The 9,716-nt window shown below is 43.5% G+C and overlaps 1 protein-coding gene across 1 annotated transcript in view; it reads left to right on the top strand.

Moving 5' to 3' along the window:
• Positions 1-5,124: 5,124 nt before the first annotated feature.
• The window catches only part of FAM163B (family with sequence similarity 163 member B), a 22,244-nt gene continuing 17,652 nt past the window's right edge, over positions 5,125-9,716 (top strand). The window contains exon 1 of the mRNA XM_053473679.1: positions 5,125-5,523. The gene's annotated coding sequence lies outside the window, so the exon portion shown is untranslated. The remainder of the gene's footprint in view (positions 5,524-9,716) is intronic.

Below are 9,716 nucleotides of genomic sequence, written 5' to 3' on the forward strand. Positions count from 1 at the left end.
AGCTGTCTGGCGGCACCGACGACTGAAACTCCGGCACGACCGGCTTGTAGCATTTATACCCTGATAAAGCAGGCAGGTTGGATCAGGAAAGGTCTCTAATCACATTTTCTTCATCGCAAATTGGATTGTGTTTTGGGCCCTCGGGTCACAGACTTTCCATTGGCTGCCTCTTACTAATAGACCCTAATTGGACGTGGAGATTTGTCGATAGACACTGGAAATACGTGTTTTAAAGGTTTTTTTCTTTTTGTTGTTGATTTTTTTTTTTTAATCTATTAAATCTTCATCTGGAAGGTTCCAAACAAACCATCGGTTCCTCTAAGTGACAGAACGCTCATCACTTCAGGTCGGAACAAGAACATTTTGCGGCTTTTTGGGGGCTCAGAGGGCTCCGGATACAAATAAAGGCAGAAAAAAACGTTCTTAACCCCTTAATGACAAAGCCCGTACATGTACGTGCTCAAAATGCATTGTTTTCAATGGGTTTAGGGGCCGCCCATTGTCCTTAAAGGGTTAAAAATAAATAAATAAAGGTTTGTGGCACGGCTGGGTAGCGGATTTCCATTCGCGGCCGGCGTTCGGCTGAACGGGGAGACGGTGAAGAGCCGGGCATCCAATATCTATCGGTTTCAGGGATATTTTACATTCCCTATTATTAGAAACAATTACTTAGAGGCTTTTGGGGTCAGGGAGACGTCGCCGGCTCTAATTAGTTAGACCGTTGGCTGTCAAGTAGGCAAGAGAAGAGCCCTAGAAATGACAAAAAGAAGCTAAAAAAACCGTTATGTTACTCGGCAGGGCGCTGAAAATCCCCTCTATACAGCCCCTCGGCGTTCTGAGAATACTGTGGAAATTTCTATATATTTAGATAATTTGTGAAGGAAAATTTGCCATTTTTGACATTTAAATATATAAGGATAGGAGAGAACAAGAGGCTGTAATATAAAACTAGAGGTTTAGAGGCTTAGATGGACTGGAAGGAAGTTTTACTTTACTGAGAGGGTGGTAGATAAGTGGAACAGCCTCCCAGCAGAGGCTAATCCAGTGAGGGAATTAAACATGCATGGGATAGACATACGGCTCCTGAATCTAAGACGAGACCAACGACTGATTAAGGTTTGAGTCGTTACAGCAGGAGAAACGGGCAACCAGACGGGGGCCGGATGGGGGCCGATCCGCCGGCAGGTTCTAGGTTTCTATGTATCGTATAACTGTGTTTGTTCAAGAGAGGACAGGGTTAATAAGAAGTGCGTTTAAATCCCCTGATATAAGAACATGCGCATTCTTCACACCGTGTAAAATATAAACGTCTATCATTCCCGGATCAGGAGAGGAACAGTCCCGAGGTCCGCGTTTCTTTTACCCATTGAGTTTATTCTGTATCCCTCCTCCCTTCCTGTCCTTTCAATTTTTCCCTCCATCCCTTCTTCCTTTTTCTTTTTTTCCCTTTTCCTTTACTTCCTTTCTTCATTACCCTTTTTCCTTTACTTCCTTTCTTCATTCCCCTTTTTCCTTTACTTCCTTTCTTCATTACCCTTTTTCCTTTCCTTCCTTTCCTCATTCCCCCTTTTCCTTTACTTCCTTTCTTCATTACCCTTTTTCCTTTACTTCCTTTCTTCATTACCCTTTTTCCTTTACTTCCTTTCTTCATTCCCCTTTTTCCTTTACTTCCTTTCTTCGTTCCCCCTTTCTTTTACTTCCTTCCTATCACACCTTTAGCCGTAAAATCTCTCCGTTTCGTGAGTACGTTGACGCCAAGTCCTATATTTTACGGGGTGAATAAATTATTTCTAATCCCGTTCCTGTCATCTCTGGAATCTCGGCGATATCGTCTCCTCTCTCATCCGCAGCGAAGGGCCCCTCGGGCAACGAGAAAGCCGATTAGCGTCTGCTTCCTCCTCGCCCCGCAGAGTATTTAATACGGGTTTTATTGGGATGCCATCCTCTGGATGTCGCATTAAACCGGGCAGCGCCGGATCACAGACGGTAAAACGCGCCGGAGTCGTGCGAAGACGGTTAATTGGATGAAGAGCAGCAGACGGCCACCTGCTCGCCTGCGATGGGATCAGTGCTCGGAGCCGGCTTCGTTGCCCCGGGAACTTTGACATTTCCGCGCTAAAGATATCCCCTTAAAATAAACGCTTTATTGAGTTTTCCCGTTTACCAATTTACGTCGGGCCTGAGACACACACCTCACAAACCCCCGGGGAGGAATAACGGCGACGGGTGATGCGACGCACGTACGAGACCTGTTGGAAAAATAATTAACCCGTTTTCTGCTGCGGTTTCCAATAATGAACTGATTTCATTCCCAAAAGAAACGGGTCTTTAAGCCTTAATGGAGGCGGAACGCGTCGGATTCTATGACATATTAAATCTCTCCTTTTTCGGGGAAAATTATTATGATTTCATCATTAATCAGTGGACCGTCGGGCGACACGGACTTTGCACGAAGACGGGGAGAAATCACGGCCTCAATTTGTATTAACAGGACTGTGCAGAAAAAATCGGGAGTCTCGGGGGGGCTTTTTGTTCTGTTTATTAGCGAGAAGTTTTTTATTTTTATTTTATTTTTTTTTAAATGCGGATTCGGCTTTCATTTCCTAATTAGAAGGTGGCTGTGAGCCTCAAAAACTATAATTATACGGAAAATAGGTTTTTTTGGCTTTAATTTGCGTAGCGAAGATTGTGCGAAACGACTCTGGGGATGGCAGGCAGGAGGTTTTGCGGTAATTATACCCGGTAACACGACCTTGACAGGTACGCTTTGATACAGCGGAGAACCAAGCACTTTCATTAAACGGAGACGTCTCGGTTACCGCGGATGACGTGGAAAATTCGGGAGGAAAAAAAACGCGTCTGTTCTCGATGTAAATAACGACACCTATAAAAAAAAAACACAGGAAAGGCGGGGCAGCTAAACATACCACATGCACCCAAACAGCCAGCCAATGAGAGATGGAATTACCATTTTGCTTCTTTGCTATTGGCTTGGAATATTCGGAATATCTACTATATCTACTATAGTTTTCTGCATATAAAAAATACATAATTATAAGATTTTCCGAATAAGGGAAAATATTTCAAAATGTGATATTTTGGGTGACTTTCCCACCACACTGAGCTGATGCTTTATGGCGATGCTAATGAAGTCCGTTCCTCCATAGACTTTCATTAGTCAGAGAGTCCTGCTGGTGATTAAGACTGAGCCATTCTATAGTTCCCCACAGGCAGTATGATAAGGAGTCGGGGGGGGTTAGTAGATCAGGGGTCAGATAACAGAGCGAGAATCATACAAACGGCTGATATGCAGCTGCCTGAAAACGTTATATTATGGGGCAAAAACTACAACTGGGGTAAAAAGGGAAACAGGAATATTTTTGGAAACTTGTTTTTAATCTGATCCGGGGAATAATAAATGGGGGGATGGGGTTTGGATTGTAGGGTCTTGTTATTTTCATGATATTTCAATCGGTGGTAGAGATAAATCCTGATTTATTGTGACGGAAAGAAATAAGGTCAGTAACCTCTGATCCGATGTAAACGGAGGTCGGTAATAAGGAGCAGGCAGGAGAGGACGGTCGCGTCGCGGGGCCTGCGCGGACTGGAGTGAGGGTCTCCGGGGAAATTAGAGACTTGATGGAAACACACGAATACCCAGACTGCAGGCGCTCTCTGGCACTCAAAGGGTCAGACATTCAATTGCAAAAAAATGTCCCCCGCTGTCCTTGTCCACCCAGGTGATTAAATTCCCCCAAAATGACCCCAAAATGTAAATTCTCCTGATGAGCTGCGCAGGTCAGCGGTATGGATATATATTATAAATAAAGTTATGGGGTAATAAATATTGGCCACCAGGAATCGCTCCCTAATCTGTGTTTAACGGCCAATAAAACAGCCCACTAAACGTCACATGGTGAAAGGGCATTCTTTGTTTTGAGGGGTGTGGTCTTGACAGGCCCCGCTCCCTGCCCATTTCCCCTTTTAAATGGGGGTGTGTCCCGTGATGTCAGCGGGTAGCTGGAGCTCAGAAGTTCCCAGGTATGGGATGGGGGTGTGGCTTGGGCAGGGAGGTGTGGCTTGGGCAGGGGGGGCGGGGGTGTACACAATACACAGGATTTTCTTCAACAGGCACAAGAAGGAGGTTTTCGTGGGTTAAATCGCCCCCGATAGACCCTGATATCTGTTAAAGACATGAAATATAAACCATAATAAATAAATCAGAAGCTTCACCCAGTTTTATATTTGAATTCATTTGTATCTTTTTGGGATTATTATTATTGTTATTATTATTAGTGTCATTATTTTTATTAGTGTTATTATGATATAGTATTATTAATATTGTTATTATTATTATATATTATTATTGTTAGTATTATTATATATTATTATTGTTATTGTTATTATTTTTATTGTTATTATTATTATTATATATTATTATTGTTATTGTTATTATTGTTAGTATTATTATATATTATTATTGTTATTATTTTTATTGTTATTATTATTATTATATATTATTATTGTTATTGTTATTATTGTTAGTATTATTATATATTATTATTGTTATTATTTTTATTGTTATTATTATTATTATATATTATTATTGTTATTGTTATTATTATTATTATTACTGTTATTATGATATATTATTATTGTTATTATTATTATTATATATTATTATTGTTGTTATATTGGGAATGAAGACAATTCTCTTTTCCACAGATAAATGTTTTTAAACAATATTATTATTATAATTCCAATTATAGCTGGAAACTTGGTAAATATCATTTCTGCAGGTTATAAGGGGGTTGTTTGGGATCATTTCCCCCACCTCGTACCCCGATTTATACCCTGTGTGAGGGGCATTAGGGGCTAGTGACGTCACTCTCCTTCCTAGCTCCAGAAGGGGGCGCGTGCACGCAAAGTAGAGGGGCTGACGCGCGCTCCCGGTGCTGCTGATGCGCGTTCACGGACAACAACATCAGCAGCGAGAAGAAGCAGCATCAGTCAGAGCATCAGAGACGGGCAGCTCACTGCAAGCAGCACTGCAAGCAAGAAATCCACTGCAAGCAGCACTGCAAGCAAGAAATCCACTGCAAGCAGCACTGCAAGCAGCACTGCAAGCAAGAAATTCACTGCAAGCAGCACTGCAAGCCAGCAACTTACTGCAAGCAGCACTGCAAGCAAGATATCCACTGCAAGCAGCACTGCAAGACAGCAACTTACTACAAGCAGCACTGCACCCATGTAGCTCACTGCAAGCAGCACTGCATCCCACTGCACCCCAGCTCCTCACTGTATCTTCCATGCACCCTTTGCTTGGGCAGGATGGTCCCTGCACCCCAAGCCTGACCTGTCTCTGTGGGGGTCTCTTCTAAAAGACTCAGCCCCCCCCAGGCTCTGGAAGTGCCCTCTTCTCCCACCCCTGCTCCCTGCAAGGCTTTGGGCAGAAGGAGAATCAGCCTCATGGTGTGGAAGCTGGACCTCACCTAACAGCAAGGGGACCTCCAATGCTTAAAGGTGAGGCACTGCACAGTGTATAGGACAAGTGGCCGGGGTATCTAGCGATTATGGGGTTAATGTGATGGGAGGTTTCTGTGTACCTGGCATGCACCTGGGTTTATTGCCCCTGCAGGTCCTTGTGAGGGCATTCAGGAGGAATAAGGATTTTGGGGGGGTCACCCCTACCAGGTTGGATTTGGAAAAGTTCATTAGCGACCCCCTGTAGGATTCTCACGCCCCTTCTTCTTACCCCTGGGCATACCTGTATATGCCAAGGTACCCTCCTTCTTTGTAATTTACCCCGGCAGTTATAAATACCCCCTGCCAACCTTCCCTGTGTTTCTATATGGGTGGAATTGAATGTTTTGTCCAACTGTGAAAAATTGTGGGAGAATTATTTAGTTTTAAGGAATTTTGAGGATTTCCGTAAATTTATTTTTTTTTACATTTTAATTTGACCCAAATACCGAAAACTTTAGAATTTCAGTGACAATAACGTTGTGTAATAATTGTTAATTCCTAATTATTTGGGGGGTGCTACAGATCATCTGCGGCTTCCTTGGTAACCTCTAAAAGTTGAAATGGTTCCAAAAGCGTTATTTTGTTTCCGCGGCAAAATATTTTCTGAAACCAGAATTTGATTGTTTATTTGCTTGGCCAAAAACAAACAAACAAAACATTTTTGTTAATTAAACAAAGAGCTGAGGTTGGAGCTTGTGCATGCTGAAGATATCATGATGATGATGATTCATTTTCTTTTTTTGGGGGGGGTGTTTAACCCTGCGATTTCCAGAACGAGGAGCAATGCCCTGTAGATCCCCAGGGGAACGCAAAGGGTTAAAGCCCCTTGATTCCAAGGGTTACTAAGGTTGCTTCGTGTTAACAACTCCTGATCTGCTTTCAGCGTACAAAATGACATTTTAAAAAAAAAAAAATAGATTTTTTTTTAAAAATAGCTATTTTTAGATATAAATTTTTTTATAAATATATATATTTAAAAAAAAAAACGGTACACGCGGCGTGGAGTTCATTAAATCTCAACTAGTAGAGGAGCGGAAAAAAAAAATCGTATCTAACTCAAAAAGGTCAGTGGATACAGCGATGAAATGCATGGCTGCCTTGAGTTTTTTATTTATTTTTTTTAATTTTTTTTTTTTTTTTTTACGTTCCCGTTACATGAATTATTCCGCTCGGAGGAAGGAGATAGGATGCGGGAGATTAAGGTTACATTTTACACCGTGACCTGTCGGAGAATGGCATTGACGTCGTCCTTTGGATCGATTCTGTGTGCGGTTAATTATATATTTATTTCGGGAGTTATACAGGATTCCAGCGCTCGAGCACCGAGATTTTAATGCGATTTTATTATCTGCTATATATGTAAACCGGGTGTGTGTGTGTGTGTGGGGGGGGGATTGGGGTCCGTCATCATTGTTAAAGATATCTTAATTTTTTTTAATAAGATATTTCCTAAAATATATATTTTTTTTCCTGTAGATTTTACTCCAATTTTCAATGTAAAAAAATGTAAATATTACTAAATTGTTATATCGCATTCATTTGTCAAGTAACAAGGGTCTTTAGGGAGACCCCTCGCAGGGACTGAAAACGTCTTTCTCTGCCTTCCACCCACTTTTACAGATAAAACTACAGAGTAAATCACAAAGTATTACAGTTCCGGGGTCTGATACTTTGTATCCGGCTAAACCCCATGCTGTGAAAAGGGGGTCCCCGGCGTCGTCACCCAAGTAGAATAATGAGCAATGTTGTTAGAATGTGTGTGTCGTTAGAAGGAACGTGCTTGTTCTAGGGTGATGGGTGGGATTCGTGTGCTGGGCTTAAGACGTGGCGTCTGAGGTTCTGATTGGTTGTTGAGTAATGGGGGTCCACCTAGTCGATTTCTGGTCCATTACCAAGATCAGAAGGTTGAGTGGTACTCAACACGGTGGGATGTGGTCCTTCCAACCATAGCCAGTTCCTCACTTCTTCACCGTCTCATGATCTCCGCCGTGCCGTTGTGTATAGTGATATAGAGTATCCACAGATATTTACCACCATATTTACCAACCATAAAAAAAGTTTTGGGGCAAGGAATCAGCTGTGAGCTTTGTGATCCCTGAGCTTTTTGGAGTTCAGTCTCCATTGAGTTGGCGTTGGGCTTAGCACTGAAGGACCTTGCCCCCTGGCCATTAGAGATGGCGACGAGCTCTGCTGCCCATAGGCAGTTCATAATACGTCGGCAAGCTTTCAGATGGAATGGAGCCAACGCTGAGTTTGAATGACTGCCATTGTTGACTTGGGTCAACGAGTAGACTTCATTCTAACGCATCCTTGGCTCATAAATGATCGGCCTGATAGAAACCGGCCCCCGGGGCGCAGGTATTTCAGCCCGCTTGGGAGAAGAGAGACAGAAAATGAATTAGCAGAAGAAGGTTTTAATCCTTGACAAGGAGATTAAGCGCGTTATTAGAAGGTCATGAATCGATCCTTAATGGACGGGCTGGATTTTTTGATGGCCCCGATCCTTTTATCATCACGACGTTGGAGTCTCATTGATCCCGGACACTTTTAGAGAGAGACAGTTTCACCCATTCATTGAAAAAAATCAGATTTCTGCAAGTAGCCCAGGAAATTAGGGCCGTCTTCCCTTTTTCATGTTCACGGAGTCATCGTTTCTGGAGACGTCGGCCCCACCTGTGTCCAAGTAATCGGGAATCTCTTCCTCGTCGCACCTCTCGGAATCTTTAAACACAGGGGAATGTATCCATCCGGTACACAATGGAGACTTCCGTGCCGCCTGCGCCGCGTGTAACATAAAGCAGGCCCCTCGGAGTAATTAGGCCGAGATTCTGATGTCGTCTTTGATTCTTCAGACCAAGAGACAGAAAATAATTACATTCCGTAATAAAAGAGACCGAGCGGAATGAGAGACGGTGATTTACGGCCTCCCTGCAAATCATGTTCGACTTTGAGAGTACATTGCGGCTCGGTGGAGACTGTGGGACAGACTGCGAGAGGTTAATGTCGGGTTGCCGTAGAAGCTTCTGGGGTCGGTGCCGACGGCGGACGATTCTCTCTTCACCGGTAAAATATTTTGTGTTTCTTGATGGGCCGTGAGAGTGAAAAGGTAATAATGGAGACCTCAGAGTGTTGGGGACGGCTCTGGAGAGACCGCGTCTCCAGGGGGATACTGACGCGAATGGAGAGAGTGCCGAAGGAGGGCAACTAAAATGAGGAAAAGGAAAGGGGGCTCAATAGGTCCGGCTTGGGGGAGAGAAACGAGAGAAGGGGAGAGACATTTAAATACATAAAGGGATTTAACAAACTACACGAGAGACGTTTACTTCAAGAGAGCAGAAAAGTTACAACAAGAGACCGGAATCTAACACTAGAGAGTCAGAGATGGAATGGAAAGGAAGTTTTACTGAGAGGGTGGTTGATAAGTGGAACAGCCTCCCAGCAGAAGTGGTAGAGGGTAATACAGCGAGGGTATTAAACATGCGCGGGATAGACATACGGCTCCTGAATCTAAGACGAGACCAACGACTGATTAAGGTTTGAGTCGTTACAGCAGGAAAAACGGGCGACTAGACGGGGGCCGCCGGGGGCCGATCTGCTGGCAAAAGTTTTACTAGAAATGTAATAAAAGCCACTTTCCTTTAATATCGTGATCGGGGGCTCTGTGTGGTTGCCGTGCTGAATTCCTGCGTTGCTTTTATCAGAATTGCCCAATCTGTATCACATTATTGTTGGGTAACGGCTATAACGAGCCCCCCCCCCCGGCGTTCCATACTCCAAACACCCTATACGTGCCGACAGTCCCGCTGTATAGAATTCCCACGCTTACTAAAATGCAAGGGCGTCACGCTGTAGTTTGATATTGTGGTCTGGCTCAAGATAGTTCAGCCAGTGATGGCTGATCGGTCCCCAGCAATTAGATTGTGACCATCTCAGCTGGTTAGGTGCGTTCCCCCAATCGCATTCGCGATACCGACCCCAAAAATACTAACCTTAGGGAGAAGCTGCAGCTCCCCATCTCCTTTATGATCCAACGCTCCTCGACACCGATTGGCTGTTACAATAGGCATTGTTTTGTTTAGGGCCCCCCAGGCGCACTGCACTGTCCCTTTAATAATAATCTAGCTGTGGTGCAAGCATTTTATGCGTTAATTACTCCAAACCATGTAAATATCTTTATTACTATAGGTTCT

The sequence above is a fragment of the Spea bombifrons genome, chromosome 8 (assembly GCF_027358695.1).
Source record: "Spea bombifrons isolate aSpeBom1 chromosome 8, aSpeBom1.2.pri, whole genome shotgun sequence".
NCBI lineage: Eukaryota > Metazoa > Chordata > Amphibia > Anura > Pelobatidae > Spea > Spea bombifrons.